The 18,869-nt window shown below is 40.5% G+C and overlaps 1 long non-coding RNA gene across 1 annotated transcript; it reads left to right on the top strand.

Annotated features, from left to right (window-relative positions):
• Positions 1-6,338: 6,338 nt before the first annotated feature.
• LOC131494583 (uncharacterized) lies at positions 6,339-14,062 on the top strand. The gene is made up of 2 exons (XR_009253466.1): positions 6,339-7,039; positions 13,833-14,062. It is a non-coding gene; the product is annotated as an uncharacterized LOC131494583 (long non-coding RNA).
• The last annotated feature ends 4,807 nt before the right edge of the window (positions 14,063-18,869 follow it).

Here is an 18,869-nt window from a genome sequence, read left to right as displayed (position 1 = left end):
TCAGCCCTCAAGAAGTACAAAAAGATTGAGATCATACCATGCATATTTTCAGACCACAACGCTGTGAAACTCGAAATCAACCACAAGAAAAAATTTGGAAAGATAACCAAAGAACATCCTACTAAAAAATGAATAGGCTAACGAAGAAGTTAAAGAGGAAATTAAAAAGTACATGGAAGCTGGGGCACTCTGGGTGGCTTAGTCGGTTAAGCGTCTGACTTCAGATCAGGTCATGATCTCACACTCCGTGAGTTTGAGCCCCACATCAGGCTCTGTGCTGACAGTTCAGAGCCTGGAGCCTGCTTCAGATTCTGTGTCTCCCTCTCTCTCTGCCCCTCCCCTGCTCATGCTCTGTCTCTCTCTGTCTCAAAAATAAATAAAAACATTAAAAAAAAAGTACATGGAAGCCAATGAAAATGATAACACCACTGCCCAAAACCTCTGCGACACAGCAAAGGCAGTCATAAGCAGGAAGTATATAGCAATTCAGGCCTTCCTAAAGAAGGAAGAAAGGTCTCAAATACACAACCTAACCTTATACCTTAAAGAATTGGAAAAAGAACCACAAATAAAACCCCAAACCAGCAGAAGATAGGAAATAATAAAGATTACAGCAGAAATCAATGCTATTAAAACCAAAACCAAACAAACAAACAAACCAGTAGACAGATCAATGAAACCAGAAGCTGTTTCTTTGAAAGAATTAACAAAATTGATAAACCCCTAGCCAGTTTGATCAAATATCAAGAATGAAAGAGAGATCACAACCAACACAGAATACAAACAACAGTAAGAGAATATTATGAACAATTACATGCCAATAAAATGGGCAATCTGGGAGAAATGGACGAATTCCTAGAAACATATCAACTACCAAAAATGAAACAGGAAGAAACAGAAAATTTCTGTTTTCCATAACCAGTAAGGTTATAACCAAAATTTCTGGTTCCATAACCAGTAAGGAAATATAATTAGTAATCAAAAATCCCCCCCAAAACAAGAGCCCAGGGCCAGATGGCTTTCCAGGGGAATTCTACCAAACATTTAAGGAAGAGTTAACACCTATTCTCTTGAAACTGTTCCAAAAAATAAGGAAAACTTCCAAACCCTTTCTATGAAGCCAGAATTACTTTGATTCCAAAACCAGACAAAGACCCCACTAAAAAGGAGAGCCACAGACCAATTCCCCTAATGAACATGGATGCAAAAATCCTCAACAAGATACTAGCCAACCAGATACATTCAAAGAATTATTCACCACGACCAAGTGGGATTTATGCCTGAGATGCTGGGCTGGTTCAATATCCACAAAACAATCAATGTGATACATCGTGTCAATAAAAGAAAGGACAAAAACCACATGTTCTTCTCAATAGATTCAGAGAAAGCATTTAACAAAATACAGCATCCTTTCTTGATTAAAAAAAAAAAACAAAACTCAAGAGTAGGGATAGAAGGATCATACCTCAAGATCATAAAAGCCATATATGAAAGACCCACCAATGATATCATCCTAAATGAGGAAAAACTGAGAGCTTTCCCCCTAAGGCCAGGAACACGACAGGGATGTCCATTCTCACCACTGTTAATCAACATAGTATTGCAAGTCTTAGCCTCAGCAATCATACAGCACAAAGGAATAAAAGGCATCCAAATCGGCCATCAGGAAGTCAAACTTTCACTCTTCGCAGATGACATGTTACTCTATATGGAAAACCCAAAAGATTCCACCAAAAACTGCTAGAACTGATCCATGAATTCAGCAAAGTCGCAGGATATAAAATCAATGCACAAAATCAGTTGTATTCCTATACACCAATAATGAAGCAACAGAAAGAGAAATCAAGGAATCTATCCCTTTTACAATTGCACCAAAACCCACAAAATACCTAGAAATAAATCTAACCAAAGAGGTGAAAATTCTATACACTGAAAAATATAGAAAGCTTATGAAACAGATTGAAGAAGACACACAAAAAAGGAAAAAAAGTCCATGCTCCTGGATAGGAAGAACAAATATTGTTAAAATGTCAATACTACCTCAAACAATCTACATATTCAATGCAATACCTATCAAAATCATACCAGGATTCTTCACAGAGCTAGAACAAACAATCCTAAAATTTGTATGGAACCAGAAAAGACCCCAAACAGCCAAAGCAATCTTGAAAAAAGAAAACCAAAGCAGGAGGTATCACAATCCCGGACTTCAAGCTATACTACAAAGCTGTAATCATCAAGACAGTATGGTACTGGCACAAAAACAGACACTCAGATCAATGGAACAGAATAGAGAACCCAGAAAGGGACCCACAAACATATGGCCAACTAATCTTTGACAAAGTAGGAAAGAATATCCAAAGGAATAAAGACAGTCTCTTCAGCAAGTGGTGCTGGGAAAACTGGACAGCGGCATGCAGAAAAATGAACCTGGACCACTTTCTTACACCATACATAAAAACAAACTCAAAATGGTTGAAAGACCTAAACGTAAGACAGGAAGCCATCAAAATCCTCGAGGAGAAAGCAGGCAAAAACCTCTTTGACCTGGTGAAGTGGCCACAGCAACTTCTTACTCAATACGTCTCCAGAGGCATGGGAAACGAAAGCAAAATTGAACTACTGGGACCTCATCAAAATAAAAAGCTTCTGCACAGTGAAGGAAACTATCAGCAAAATTAAAAGGCAACCGACGGAATGGGAGAAGATACTTGCAGACGACATATCAAATGAAGGGTTAGTATCCAAAATCTATAAAGAACTTGTCAAACTCAACACCCCAAAAACAAATAATCCAGTGAATAAATGGGCAAAAGATATGAAGAGACACTCCTCCAAAGAAGACATCCAGATGGCCAAAATGACACATGAAAAAATGCTCAACATCACTCATCATCAGGGAAATACAAATCAAAACCACAATGAGATGTCACCTAACACCTGTCAGAATGGCTAACATTAACTCAGGCAACAACAGATGTTGGCGAGGATGTGGAGAAAGAGGATCTCTTCTGCATTGTTGGTGGCAATGCAAGCTGGTGCAGCCACTCTGGAAAACAGGATGGAGGTTCCTCAAAAAACTTAAAATAGAACTACCCTACGACCCAGCAATTGCACTAGTAGGTATTCATCCAAGGGATACAGGTGTGCTGTTTCGAAGGGACATATGCACCCCATGTTTATAGCAGCACTATCAACAATAGCCAAATTATGGAAAGAGCCCAAATGTCCATCGACGGATGAATGGATAAAGACGATGTGGTATAGATATACATTGGAGTATTACTCGGCAATCAGAAAGAATGAAATCTTGCCATTTGCAACTACGTGGATGGAACTGGAGGGTATTATGCTAAGTGAAATTAGTTGGAGAAAGACAAAAATCATAGGACTTCTCTCATATGAGGCCTTTAAGAGACAAAACAGATGAACATAAGGGAAGGGAAAAATAATATAAAAACAGGGAGGGGGACAAAACGTAAGAGACTCTTAAATATAGAGAACAAGCAGAGGGTTGCTGGAGGGATTGTGGGAGGGGGGATGGGCTAAATGGGGAAGGGGCATTAAGGAATCTACTCCTGAAATCATTGTTGCACCATGTGTTAACTAACTTGGATTAAATAAATAAATAAATAAATAAATAAATAAAGGAAAAAAGCCTATGCCAAAAATGGGTCTCCCTGGAAGGCTGCTAGGATATCTCAGAGAATCAAAAAAGGGCTCCAAGGACTAGGAAGTCAAGTCCAGTGAACGTCCGGCGACAGGAGCCTGTAGCCAGGATCACTGTTGATATGTCAGCATACACCATCTCCCTCTCTCCTCTCCTTTCCTCCCTGGATTTCTGTCACTTTTGCTGAAAGTTGCCAGTTCCCCAGGGCTAGGCTATGGGGATGGGGGTCAGCTGACCCCTCCAAGGGCAGGCCAAGGAGAGAGCCAGCTTGCAGCCGTAGCCCGGTATACCTCCATCTCGTGAAGCTCTTGGCCAAAGGGGCTCCAGACCACAGCACACATTTCCCCAGCTACCTACCCAGGGTTGTGAGCCCCGCTGTGACTCAAAGGTCACCTGCATCTTCAGCTCCTATGTGTTGCTGCCTTCCTGCCCCACGTACAGGTGTCTCTCTGCCTTAAAGCATCACACTGACCTGACCTGGGACGTATACTCAGCCCTCTGGCAGGGCAGGTCAAAGGTGCCAGGAAGTTAACTCCCACAGGAGCGGCCCCAGACCGGTCAGAGAAGCCATCCCCAGGCTCCTTGCCCCACAGGGGACATTGCTCAGATGTGTCTTACCTGATCTCCCAGAGGGTCCCCTTTGGAATGGAGCCCTGATTGTCCACAGCCTTAACCCTCTCATTGACTGACCCCTTAATGACTTTTCTCCCTTCCCCACCCACCCCCAATGTGACTCCAGGGATCAGCTCTCAGATAAGCTATTTGCACCAAAATCTGTCTCATTTTGACGTAACTCCTGCCCAAAACACACCTTTAATTTATACCAAAAAAAACCAAGACTTCAAATAGAGATGTCACTACCGCTTCACTTCACACAAATACACAAGTTCAAATACAAGAGGAAGGGCAGCCTTCAGTGCCTGACACTGAGCCCAGGGCCACTGTGTGCCACAGGGGGAGCCCAGGGGTGGGGTGAGCCCAGGGTGCAGGGGTGCGGAATGCAGGTTCAAGTCTCTTTTCCCCAGAGTTTTCATACATTGCCCCTGCCTGACTTGCTCAGATCCTTTTAAACTCCTCTAAGGCTGTCTTTGGGGTGGGGGTGGGGGTGGGGGTGGGGGTGGGGGTGGGGGAGGTACTATGAACTGTCCAACCAGCGAGCATCATGCGCAACACTTACTGACTTCTGGGCGAGCACACTCTCATGGCTCTCGGGCTCTCTGGTCCTGTGGAACCGAGGGTCTTACTTGCCTTCAGGGCCTTCCGGAAACCCTCTGCTTCTTCCTCCACGAGACCAACTGGCCTCACCTGCAGGACCAGCACTCCGTTGTGTGTAGACCAGAGCTGAGCCAGTAGAAACGGGGGCTCACCTGGGTCTGCCTGAGGAGGCTTCCCTGCCCACCTGCACAGACCTTCCAAGAAAATGAGTCACCCACCTGCCACCTTGATCTCCCTTTCTATTCCTCATAATCCCGCCTTTGCTTTTACTGTTCCATCCGCCTGGAAGACATTTCCTCCAGCTTTGTGTCGCTGGTTCAACTCATCGCTTCGTGTCTCAGCTCAGCACCACCTCTCCCGGAGAGGCCTTGGCTAAAGAGCGCTTGTAAAGTGGTTCCCAGCACCTCCTGGTTAACTTCCTTCATGAGCACTTATCGCCACCGGAAGGGATCTTGTCACTGCCTTTCTTCCTTTGTTGTGTGTCCCCAGCCCAGCATCCTCCTTGGAGCTCCAAGCAGGGAGCTTGCATAGCTTCTTTCTAAAACCTGAACTGTTACCTGCTGTGATGGGCAGAATTCAAACACGGCCCCCAAGATTCCCATCCCTGGTGTCACATATATTCTCTCAGTTCTGCAATCAAACACTTACATGTAGGTGCCACCATGAAGGGATTTTGCAGATTTAATTAAGGTAAAATAAGAGGAGTATATGAGGGTGGCCTGACCTAAGCACATGAGCCCTTAACTCTGACTCTAGAGACCAGATACAGATAAGTCAGGGAGCGTCACACTGCAGATTCAACACAAGGAAGATTCTCCACGACTTTGGAGATAGAGGGGACACATGTCAGGGAATGCAGGCAGCCTTATAGGAACGAGAAGAGCTCCCGGCAAGACGGTCAGCAAGGAAACCAGGACCGTAAGGGTCTGGATTCTGCCACAAATATACGAGCCCAGAAGATGCTCAGCTCTGGATGACAAGCAGCTGTCAGGACACCTTGATGTTAGCCTTAGATGACTCTGCGAAGAGAACTCAGTTATGCCACGCACGGACTTCAGATCCACGGAACTGGATGTTGTTTTAAGCCACAAAGTCTGTGGTAATTATTACATAGCAATAGACATCCAACACGCATGGAACATTTTATTACATGCATAAAAACCGATCAAGTGTCAGTTTTTCAGACTCAGTAACATTCCTCCACCACAGACACCAGGCTGACTATTGAACTATTGTCCCTGGGGGCGCCTGGGTGACTCAGTCTGTTAAGCATCCGACTCTTGATTTCGGCTCAGGTCATGATCTCACGGTTTGTGAGTTCGAGCCCTGCATTGGGCTCTGCGCTCACAATGCAGAGCCTGCTTGGGATTCTCTCTCTGCCCCTCCCCAGCTCTCTCTTTCTCTCAGAATAAACTATTTTCTCTGAGTTCCAAACCCACCCTTCTCTGCCCCATCTGTGATGGTGGGCTGGATTAGATGCCCCTGCATGGCTGTGTTGGGGAGGGGTGATTCCTAGAACAAAGGAAGGAAGAAGGGGCCATGACCACCCACCTCAATCATTATCAACCAAACACATTCAAGTGGCTTTTTGAAATGTTTCTGCGTCATCCTACACACAGGTACTCCAGCACAAGGCGCTTTCCCTCGGAAATATACTCATAATCAACCTAGGACAGTAAGTCCTGATGTTCTCAGAACATTTCCCCAGGTGAACAACAGTTAACAGGACTGGGGGGCGGGGAGGGGGCCAACAATAGGATCCTGTTTACTCTTGTGAAAAGAAAATATGTGCCTTCCTCTTTCAAGTTGAGAATTCCCTAAGAGCAAGGAGGAATAAAAAGTGAAACACTGCCACCCACTGGATGGAAAAAGCCTGCAGAGGAAATTCAAAGTACTCCAGCCGTTCAAGGCCCCAGCATCCTACTGGACTTTAAACCGAAACATCAGCACTCTGCCGGGGTCCTACTGCCAGCACTCCAGGGGCATGGACGGTGACTTTTCAAACACCAGCAAGAAAATCACTGAGAGATCAAGTTAAAAGAAAAGTTTAATCGGGCAACTGTGCCCCTTTTGGCATTCTGGATTTACAATAGTGTCCAAAAAACGGCAACAATGGTCTGAAGACAACTTCTACTGCACAATCCCGCTTTAGAAGTAAGTAGGTGCCTGCTTGGAGAGTGGAAAGCATTTGTTGTTTTCTCTTGGGCGAAACATACGAAACAAAACATTTTAAAGCAGACTTGGCATTTTACAAAGTTCTGTCCTTTTTCTCCTGCACCAAGAGAAAAATCACACTCCTGATGATTTGGGCCTAAGAACGGGCCTCTTAAGATTTACTAAAGACAGAAGTTCACCATACTTTCATTGGGAGATTTTTGAATCGAGAAAACAAACTAATTTTTCATGGGCTTTATTTTAAATAAGTGTCACTTTTATTCAGTTGGTCTTAAGGGACCACTTAAGTTTTTGATCTTCTTGGGTTTTTTTTGACAAATAACTGAAGATGCCATGTATCAATGAGGGAAGTTGAGCATTAATAAGGCTTTGGGGGGTGACAGTGGGGTTCATGAGGTCCAGAGACAAGGACCAAGAAAGAATTCCTGAAGATGTCTTTGGTGCAAAAAGGTGATTTTATTGAAGCAGGGGACAGGACCCGTGGGCAGGAAGAGCTGCCCCAGCAGAGAGACTGGTTTTCTACTGTGGAGATGGGGGAGGTAAAGTCCAGGGGAAGTTTCCAGTAAGACTTTCATATGCTAAAGAAGACTCCCAGAATAAGAGGCCTCGCTATTGTCAGGCTAAGGGTTGTTTTTCCCTCTAGCAAAGCATTAGCATTAATAAAGTAGGGAGTTCCTAGAGAAACATTTTACTCGGCCAGCCTCAAGTATTTGCCAAGGGGCTGCAGGTTATAAGGAAATCTAGTTCTCTTTCCTTCTGCCTTTGTTTCCCACATCACTGTGGACGGGTGATGGAGACTTAGGTCCTGCAGGACTATGAGCTCTATCAGTTATCCATTTGTTTTTCCCCTTTCCTTTGTTCTTGGGCAGCCAGGAGTGCCTGAGGAATATCACATATGCCACCTGGGGGTGGAGTGGGGGGTGGGGGCGGTGTTTGTGACCTGTCAGCTTGTCTTATGCTCCCTCATCAGGCATGAAAAGTATACATTTGAGATGAGAACATTTAAGATGAAAAAATCCTAACCGCGTAATGTGAAATGGAAAAAGCAAGGGACCAAGCTTAATGGAGAGGATGGTTCCAGATAGTTCCAGGTGTCTACCTATGTCTATGTCTGTGTATCCGTGTGTGGGGGGGGAAAGTCCTGCAAAGAAACACGCCAAAATCTCCCAGTGTTCAACTCTGCGCAGTGAGATTATGGTTGACATTGTCTTCTTCATTTTTTCCTGCATTTTCCAATTTACCACAGTGAAAGCGAATTGTGTCCTAATTAGAAAAAAAAACCTGTGACTTAAAAAGCTTTCTAAAAATAATATAGGGGCGCCTGGGTGGCCCAGTAGGTTAAGCCTCTGACTTTGGCTCAGGTCATGATCTCGCAGTTCGTGAGTTCCTGCCCCACTTCAGGCTCTGTGCTGACAGCTCAGATTCGGATTCTGTGCTTCGGATTCTGTGACTCCCTCTCTCTCTGCTCCTCCCCCACTCACACTCTGTTTCTCTCTCTCTCTCAAAAAGAAACATTAAAAACAATTTTTTAAATAAAAATAATATAAAAGTTTAAGCGATTGTATAGGCCATGGCTGATGGCGATTTTAAAATACGTGTATATCCCTAATTGCTGCCACAGTTGGAATAGTCTAGGTCAGCAGTTGTAATCATTTTGGTCTCAGGGCTCCTTTATAATATTAAAACTTATTGAGGCCTGCAAAGAGCTTTTGCTTGAATGGATTATATTTGTATCTATTGATATTCAGTAGAAATTAAAACCGAAAAAGTCTGAGCATTTTTTAAATTCAGCTAAAAATAAAATAATAAATCCATTGCATGTTTACATAAACAACACACTGAACGAAAAATAACTATGTTTTCCAAAGAAAAAGTACTTTAGTGAGAAAATTAGCATTGTTGTATGTCCTTGCAAATCTCTTTAATGTCTGGTTACTAAAGGCAGCTGGATTCTCATGTGCTTCTGATTTCACCTGTCATGAGACATTATTTTGGTTAAAGTACATGAGGAACATCTTGCCTCACAACAAATACGTATTTGGCAAAGAGAGGAAGGAATTTAATAATCTTTTCAGATAATGGCAGGTATTCCCTTTTTTAAAAAATTTTAAGTTTTTTTTTTTTTTTTTTCTTTGAGAGAGAGGGGCAGGGAGAGGCAGAGAGAGAGAGGAAGAAAGAGGATCCCAAGCAGGCTTCCCAATGGCAGCGCAGAACCCGACCCGGGGCTCAAACTCACAAACGGTGAGACTATGACCTGAGCGGAAGTCAGACACTTAACCCACCTAGCCACCTGTCATTTTTTTAGCTAATTTTTTTTTTTTTGCTACTATAACCAAAACTGCAGTGCATATCCTCCTACACATATGTCCAAGTATGTCTAAAAATAATATGCCCAGGGGTCATAATGTATCAAAAAGCATAGTGTATTCTGATATATTCAAATTTCCCTCCAAAGAAAGTTACAATAATTTACCTTCCAGCTAATACTATGCATGCTGCCTTAGACCTTCACGAACACTGGGGATTACCATCTTTTTCATTTTTGCCCGTGTGTTGGTTGGGTGCAAAATGGTACCTCACAGTAGTATTAGTTTGTGTTTAATTAGGAATTGATGTGTTTTAATTTTTGTTAGCTATTCTATTTCTTTTCCTATGAACTGCCTATTCATATATTTTGCCCATTTTTCTTCTCTAGCTTGCCTTTTTTTTTCTTAAAAGAGGTTTTTGTATAGCAAATGCAGCAGGCACAGAGATGCAGCCCTCCAATCTCCCTTCGTAGAGCTGTCCAGCTGCAAAGAAGGTGGTCTCCGGAGTCAAGGAAGGGAGACAGGCATGGCTTCCTTCACTACTATGTTAATAAGCCATTTGCAGATTTTAGGCTCCCCAAGGAGGAATGCTTCCTCCAGGGAGCACCACAAAGCCTCCACTGAACTGGTAGTTGAGGCTGCCACCTGGCCACGTTGGATTTCTCATGTCATTGAAAGAACAGGTAACCAAAGGTTTGGTTGGGGGGGCGGGGGGCGTTGGTCACTGAACTGGCCAAGTAACTCTGGTTAACCACCAAGGGTAAACTGAATCACTACCACACAACAGGCAACATAAGTTCCAGTTTCCAGCTTCTCTCCCTCGGCCAGGCTGTGCCCCATCCTAAGAGTCTGAGTCTTAGTATCACCAGGGACCTCCTCCCAGCTCCTGGGGGGTGGTGCCTTCTCCTTAGTGGTCAGCTTCCTGACTCCCGAGGGCTCCTCCTCCATGCGTCTAGGTTCTGGCAACGCTAACCTCTTTCCAGGTTTACTTCAGACCTGGGGGTGCTAGAGTTCCTGCAGTTATTAACTGTGTTATGTCAGTTTTCCTTTTTTCCCCCAAAACTGTTCCACTGATTCGTTCTATCTTACTTATCGCTATTAAAATAATTAGTGCAGCTTCTTGAGGCACCTGGGTGGCTCAGTCAGTTAAGTGTCTGACTTTGGCTCAGGTCATGATTTCACAGTTCGTGGGTTGGGAGCCCCGCAATGGGCTCAGTGCTGACAGCATGGAGCCTAGCACCTGCTTCGGATTCTGTCTCCATCTCCCTCTGCCCTTCCCCCCGCCCCAAATAAATAAGCATTAAAAAAAATTTTTTTTAATAAAAATAAAATAATTAATGTGGCTTCTATTTTCTAAATAAACTCTGATAGACAAATGAAATTCTCCACAGAAGTGCTGCATAAATTCTTACAACCTCATTGCTAGGAACTTTTATGCCTTTGCTATATAGTATCTTTTAAGATATTTAATTTTTGTTTATTCCTGGTGAAGAGATGCAATTAATTTTGATCTGTGATTATACATCTACCCATGTTGTACTTATTATTTCTAATAATCCACCAGGTTAATTTGTTTCCTATATAAAATTATACTATCTCTGGATAATGGCTTTTTCTTTCATTCTTTGCAAATCTTTTTTTTTTTTTTCTTCACTGCTAGAACCTCCCACATATGATTTAATAAAAGTAGGAATTATGGGTATCCTAATCTAGTTGGATTCAAAGGCAATGCTTCTAACACTTCACCATTAAAATGCTGTTTGTTGTAGGTTTCTAGTAGTACATCAGATTGAGGAAGTTCCTTTCTCCTCTTAATTTGTTAAAAATATCATTGTCTTTTTTTCTTCAATTGGGTGTTGCATTTTATCAAAATCATTTTCCGCATCTATTGAGATGATCATATAGATATATTTTAACTTTAGTGACATGAATTGTATTAATAGATTTGTTAAATGAGCCCTACATTCCTGGAATATGCTCAACTTGCTATATTTTGTAAATTTCACAGGGGTACAATTTGCTAAATATTTTGCTTACAATTTTGCAACTACATTCATGGGTAAGATTAGACTGTAGTTGGCTTTTCTTGGCCCACGCTTCTCTGAATTTGCCCTGAAAGTTATACTAGCTTCATAGAATGAGTCTTTTCTCCTTTTTACTTAACAGAAGAATTTGCCTAAGTTGAAATTATCTATTCTTTGAAAGTTTGGTAGAACATATCTATAAAATTATTTAGATTAGGTGTTTTCTTCGTAAGGTTTTAAATTACTGATTTAACAGTTACAGGACTATTCAGACTTTTGGTTTCTTCCTGAATCACAATTTTACTAAGTTATACTTTTTATAATTTTGTCAATGCTTTCAAATTTACCAGCATAAACTGTCATACATTCTTTTTTTTTTTTTTTTAAGTTTTATTTATTTTGAGAGAGACAGAGAGAGCAAGTTGGGGGGGGGGGGGAGGGAGAGGGTAGGGAAGAGAAAAAATCCCAAGCAAGCTCCATGCTGTCAGAGTGGAGTCCAACACGGGGCTCAAACCCATGAGCCTGAGATCATGATCTGAACCAATATATTCTGGTACTTTTTTAAACTCTACCAGATCTATGGTGATGACCCCTTTTTAATTCCTAATGCTACTTTGGTTTCTTCTTTCTTATGATTAATCTAATTTATCTTTTGGCAGTGGGCTTCCTGTTTGTATTTTTTGTTTTCTAACTCATTAATATATCAGCAGTTAATCCTTTTATAAAAGAATTCTCCTTAAATGGTCCTGATTTTAATGTGTCATCTGCCTCCGTTTGGGGCCCTGACTGATAAGCTGTCCATCCCCAATAATGCTTCTTAGCTTAAGGGCTACTTTGTCTTATGTAAATATCAGGTTTCTTTTGGTACCTAGTTTCCTTGTCTATCTTTTCCATTATTTCACTTTCAACCCTTTCGTGTTTTTAGGGTGTCTCCCGTAAACATCAAGTTGACAGGTTTGGGGGATATGGGATAGAATTCAACCCAACAATTTGGTTGGTTTTTTTTTTTTTTTAAGTTTGCAAATTTAGTCAATTTATGTGCACTGTGATTCCATGAATTTGGGCTGTTTCACCATATTTCTGCTTTTTATTTGACCTGCTTTTCCTTCTCTATCCCACCCCCCCCACACAACCTTTTTCCTTATTTCCCTTTTCCATATTTCCCTTCTACCAATTTCAAAGTTATAGACTCTATTCCCTTAGTGTTACTCATATTTTATCATGCAGAATCCAAATCATTTCTAGCTATTTCCATGAACCATCTTCACAGAAACAACCAATACATCACACATACATTGTTGCATATACTCAAATTTCGTACTTGCCCCTTTTATTCTCAACTAGCCAGAGTTACCAATAAAAGGCAAAATTGTGTGCCTTTCTGCTCAAAACCTAATGATTTCGCACTTTAGTCCAAGTGCTTACAATGCCACTAAGATACCAAACCTTCTGGCCTCTTCTCCTGCTACCAGATTTATCCGACAACCACCCTAGTTTCCTTACCCAGCCTTATCACATTTCCTGAAGTTCCTTGGACATGATACACATGCTCTTACCTGAGAGCCTTTGCACCGGTAGTTTCCTCTCCCTCAAGACTCTTTCCCAGACAGCCACATGGCTCACATTCTCATTAAGTCTGCATTTAAATGTCTCCCTCTCATTGAGGTCTTCTCTGACCAGTTACTGATGAAATACATTCCCATTCCTTGGTGTTTCCCATCCTTCTCACCATGACTTTTTTTCCTATAGCAATTACCACCTACTAATGCGCTGTCCTATTTTGTTTAGTGTGTATCCCCACTAACTAGAATGTAAGCTCTACGATATCTGGAATTAATGCACTGATCCATCCCTAAAAACTAGTATTTTGCCACTTAGTAAGTGTACAGTAAGTGTTGGGCGTGCAAGTAAAGAGTATTATTTACTATTTGAAAAGTATAGTGAGCATAGAGTGAACGCTACGTAAAACTTCTCCTGACTCACATGCTATTATCTTTGGGGATTATTGTCCTGTTTCTTTTCCCAAATTAAACATTTTTATATTTATTCAGAAAAAATTGAGATTAATCAACATTTTAATCACCATCTTGCACAGAGAAGCCTTCCTCACACTGCAAGAATTCCTTCTAGAATAATTCTCCTTTATTTGAAATTTTTTTTTTTTTTGATCTGAGTCCAATAATAAACTCGGTAATGCATATTTGAAAACATAGGTCTTTTTCACCCTTGTTGAAAGATAATTTTTGCTGGACTCACAATTGTAGGCTAGCATTTTTTCCAAGTATTTTTGTGATTGAATTGTTTCCTAAATTCATTATTGATATGCATTGGATTCCTGTATCTCCAGATTCTTATCTTTCATCTGCTCTGGACAATTCTCAAACATTTTCTCTTTGGAATCTACCTCACTTCATCTTTTCATTTTCTTATCCGATCCCACAGACTAAAAGGACAATAGGAATGCAGGGATACTTCAGAGATACTGCGGGTTTGCTTCCAGACCACTGCAACAAAGAGAATGCAATAAAGCCAAATGAACTTTTTGGTTTCTTAGTGCATGTAAGTTATGTTTACATTATACTGTATGTCATTATACATAATTGTGTAATAGCATTGTCTAAAAGAATGTACATATCTTAATTAAAAAATGCTTTATTGCTAAAAACTGCTAACCATCATCTGAGCTTTCAGTGACTTGTAACCACTGATCACAGATCACTATTACAAACATAATAATAATAAAAAGGTTGAAATACTGAGACAATTACCAGAATATGACACAGGGACACAAAGCGAGCAAATGCTGTTGGAAAAATAGTGCCGATACTTTCCCGACACAGTTGCCACAAACCTTCCTTTTGTAAAAAATGCAATTATCTGTGAAGCACAATCAAGTGGAGAGCAATAAAATGAGGTATGCCTCTACTATGTATAATAAATGCCCATAAGTTCAATAATTTAGATGAAATAGACCAATTCCTTGAAAGACACAAACTTCCAAAACTCAAGAAAGAAAGAAATAGCTAACCTGAGTATATCTATTAAAGAAATTTAACTTATAGTTCAAAATCTTCCAAAAAAGAGAACTTTAGGCCCAGGTAGTTTCACTAGCAAATTCTACCAAAATCAGACTAAGATATTACAAAACCACAAAACAACATTCTTCAGGAATATGGATATAAAAATATTAGCCAATCAAATCCAGCAATAGATAGAAAGGATAATCCATTGTGACCAAGTTGAATTCATACCAAGAATGTAAGGCTGATTAAAGATTCAAAAATTAATCTGTGGAATTCACCATATAGAGTCTAAATAAAAACAAATCATATGATAGTGAAAACATATAAAATCCAACATCTACTCATGATTTAAAAAAAAACCAAACAAACACCTAAGTAGAACTAGAAAGGAACTTCTTTAACCTAATGGTCATCTATTTAAAAATCTATAGCTAAGGGGAGCCTGGGAGGCTCAGTGGGTTAAAAGCATTTGGCTTTGGCTCAGGTCATGATCTCACAGTTTGTGAGTTCTGAGCCCTTCATCGGGCTCTCTACTGCCCACAGAGCCCACTTTGGATCCTGTCCCCCACTCTGTCTGCCCCTCCCAAGCTCATTCTCTCTCTCTCTAAAATAAATAAACATTAAAAAAACTTTTTAAAATAAAAAAATCTGTAGCTAACATCATACTTAATAGCTAGAGATGGAATGCTTTCCCCTAAGATGGGGGAGCAAGGTAAGGATGTCTGTTCTCACAATTCCTATTCAGTATCACACTGGTAGTCTTAAGCCAGTGAAATAATGCAAGAAAAAGAAATAAAAGGCATACACGTTAGAAAGAATAAAATGTCTTTATTCATAGACAACATAATCATCTATGTAGAAAATCTTCAAGAATCTACTAAAAAATTCACTAAGTGAGCTTGGCAAGACCAAAATGTACATGTCAGTCATATTCCTATACATGAGTAATGAACAATTTCAAATTGAAATATTAAAAAACTTCCAACAGCACAAAAAAATGAAGTACTTATGAAGAAATCTAACAGAAGATGTAGTTCATGTCTGCCGAAACCTATAAAACAGTGACCAAAAAAGTTCTAAATAAGTGGACAGATACTGATTAGGGTGTCAGTTCTCCACAGCTTGATTTATAGATTCAATAACACTTTGAATAAACCCCTGCAAGTTTGTGTGTAGACACTCACAAGCTGAGTTTAAAATTTATATGGAAAGGCAAAGAACTAAAAAAGCCAAAATCAATTTAAAAAAAAAAAAAAGAACAAAGTTGGGGAAGACTCCTACTATCAAATTTCAGTGTGGCATTGGAAGGACAGACATTGATCAGTGCAGCAGAACAGAGAGCCCAGAAGCACACCCACACAAATGTCAACTGGTTTTTTAAAAACAGCTTTATTGAAGTATGACTTACATATAGTAAAATTCACTTGTCTCAAGTGTACAATGCAATTATTTTTTGGTAACATTTCCAGCACTCCAGGAAGATGCTGTCTGCCCATCTGCACTCACTCCCCATTTCTAACTGTGGCAACGACCAATCTAGAGACCTATCAACTGACTTTTGATAAAGGTGTAATGGCAAGTCAATGAGGAAAGAAGTCTTCTCAAGAAATGGTGTTCTATGACCTGGATGTTCATGTGCAAAAACAAACCTTGACATACACCTCACCCCATATATTAAAATGAGCTCAACAGGGGTCAAAGACCTACACATAAGACTATAAAACTTTCAAAAGAAAACAGGAAACATCTGCATGACCTAGCGTTCATGAGGAGTTTTTAGGTAACAGCACAGAAAGCACAATCCCTTTAAAAAAAAAAAAAAAAAAAAGCTAGACTTCATGAAAATTAAAAACTTTTGTTCTTGAACACATACTATTAAGAGAATGAAAAGACAAGTCAGATTGGGAGAAAATATTTGCAAAACACATCTGACAAAGGAATTGTACTCAAAATAATATACTGAACTCTTAAAACTCAGCAAAACCCAATTTTTAAAATACGGACAACTGATCTGCACAGACCCTTCACCAAAGAAGGCATATGGGTGGCAAGTAAGCATATGGAGACAGAGACGCTCAACATCGTCTTTCGTCAGGGAAATGAGTATTTCAGCCACAAAGAGCTACCACTGCAACGGAAACTCTCATTCACCGCTGGCGGGGTGCAAAACTGCAATCATTTTGGAAGACAGGGTTGCAGTGTCTTTCTTATAAGATTAAACGTACACTTACCAAATGAGTTAGTTAACAAACCCACTCCCGGCAAACCAAATTATGTTTATTATGAAGAAGATAAACACATCTTGATTCATCCACCCAGCAAAGTTCTCAGCAACAGAAGGGACGAGCTACTTATTGGTTCACATGACACCATGAATTTAAAGTGCATTCTGCATTGCTCTTGTAAGAGGCCAGATTAAAAAAGCTATGAATTGTACAACCTATTTACTTGACATTCCAGAAAAAGCAAAATTACAGGAATGGAAAACAGGTAAGTGGTTGTGAGGGGTGGGGTGGGGTGGGGGCTGAGTACAAAGAGGAATTTTTAGGGTGATGGGACTGCTCTGGGTAGTACGGAGACGGTGGGTACATAATCACAAACTTGTCAAAGCTCATGCAGAGTGGACTTTGTGGTGTGAAAAACCCAACAGGGATGTCAAGAGACCTCAAGTGGGGTGCGCAGTGTGACAAGTAATGTGTTTCACGAACGTATGACATAACCTCCACGAAGAAAGTGGGAAATAAAGGGAGCTGAACTAAGTTACTACGGAAAGTGGTACTTTGAGCAGATACCGTAAAGCTAAGGACAAGACAAGGACTTGAACACCGAATTCCATTTGTTGGTCCATTTTTCTCACAGGGGTACAACTTAACTATTCTGAAACCACTTTTTAAGTATTCTAAGGTTCAACGAGCAAATCAATTGTAGATAAAGAAGTCAGGGTTCTCACTCTCAGAAAAAAAAAGTTACAAATAAACACGGAGGCAAAACCTTGTAGTGCTGGCTGAGTCAGTATAATTGAATGTTTAATATATATACAGACAGATCTAGAAATAATTACAGAGACGTGTACTGTACATTGGTCAGTATGCGTATTTGTCATCTCTTAGCACGTTTCACTGAAAAACCACAGCAGCAGTAGCAGTGAGCACATCCAACATCCAGATCTTTGTTTCTAAATACCATTCTCTAGAGATGCCTGGGTGGCTCAGTTGGTTAAGCGACCGACTTCAGCTCAGTTCAAAATCTCACAGTTTGTGGGTTCGAGCCCTGTGTCGGGGTCTATGCTGACAGCTCAGAGCCTGGAGCCTGCTTCTGATTCTATGTCTTTCTCTCTCTCTCTGCTCCTCCTCAGCTTGCACTCTGTCTCTCTCTCAAAGATAAATAAACATTTAAAAAAAAAAAAATACTGTTCTCCAATGAAAGAAACGAGGGCTTCTTGGAGAAATAGCTAATTCTAGGAATGGCACTCAGACGATACTTGGCAGTGCTAAAAGGTAAAAATATGGTCTTAGAAAAATAAGGGTATGTCAAAAGAATTTAGGAGCCAACCTCAAAGAGTCCCAAAGCTGAAATAATTCACCCAGTAAATTACAACGGTATTAGATTTTAACCTAAAGTAGAAAATAAACTGCCACAATCACATATTAATACAAAGTATCAAATGAATAGGAAAGAGGAACAAATTTTCTTTAAGAAAAATGCTAAATAATATATATACTGTCCCCTCCTCTTGACTGTGGGCTAGATTTAGTAATTCACTTCCAAAGGAAAAAAAAGTACGGAAAGTGAAAAAATACAGTGGGAAGACCTAGTGGACACCAACCTAGCCGATGAAGGAATATCACCGGTAATACCTACTAACATCATGTACTTGATATTATACAGTGTAGAAGGGCACATCAACTCTGTGCTCTCCTTCCTAATAAAGCATAACCTCAAATCGACTCACAAGAAAACGTCCGGCAAACCCACATTAAGGATCATTGTACAAAATAACCAATCAGTACTGTTCACAGTGTCAAGGTCTTGAAAGACTAGCTGTCACAGACTGGAAGAGACAAAGGAGGCATTAACGACTAAATAAATGAATGCAGTGTGGTGTCCGGGACTGCTCCTAGAACAGCAGAAAGACATCAGTGGAAAACAGAAACCAAATAAAGTCCGTAGTAGACATAGTTAACAGAACTGTCCCAAGGTTAATTTCTGAATTTTGACAAATAAATGCCACAGTTTACATAAGGTGTTAACTTTAAGGGAAGCGTGGGGAAGGGTAGAAGAAACATCTCTGGACTCTCTGCAACTTTCCTATAAATCTGAAATTATTCTAAAGTAAAAAGGTCATTAAAAAAACATGTAGGAAAGCCACAGCACTGAAAGCATTTAGCATTGATTGAGGTGCTGTATTTAATACTGAGAAAGGGACTTACAGATTATATACACATGTCCACAGTAA

This window comes from Neofelis nebulosa, chromosome 14 (genome assembly GCF_028018385.1).
Source record: "Neofelis nebulosa isolate mNeoNeb1 chromosome 14, mNeoNeb1.pri, whole genome shotgun sequence".
NCBI classification, from domain to species: Eukaryota; Metazoa; Chordata; class Mammalia; order Carnivora; family Felidae; genus Neofelis; species Neofelis nebulosa.
The sequence above is the reverse complement of the archived record's forward strand: the minus strand, read 5'-3'. Positions and strand labels throughout refer to the sequence as shown.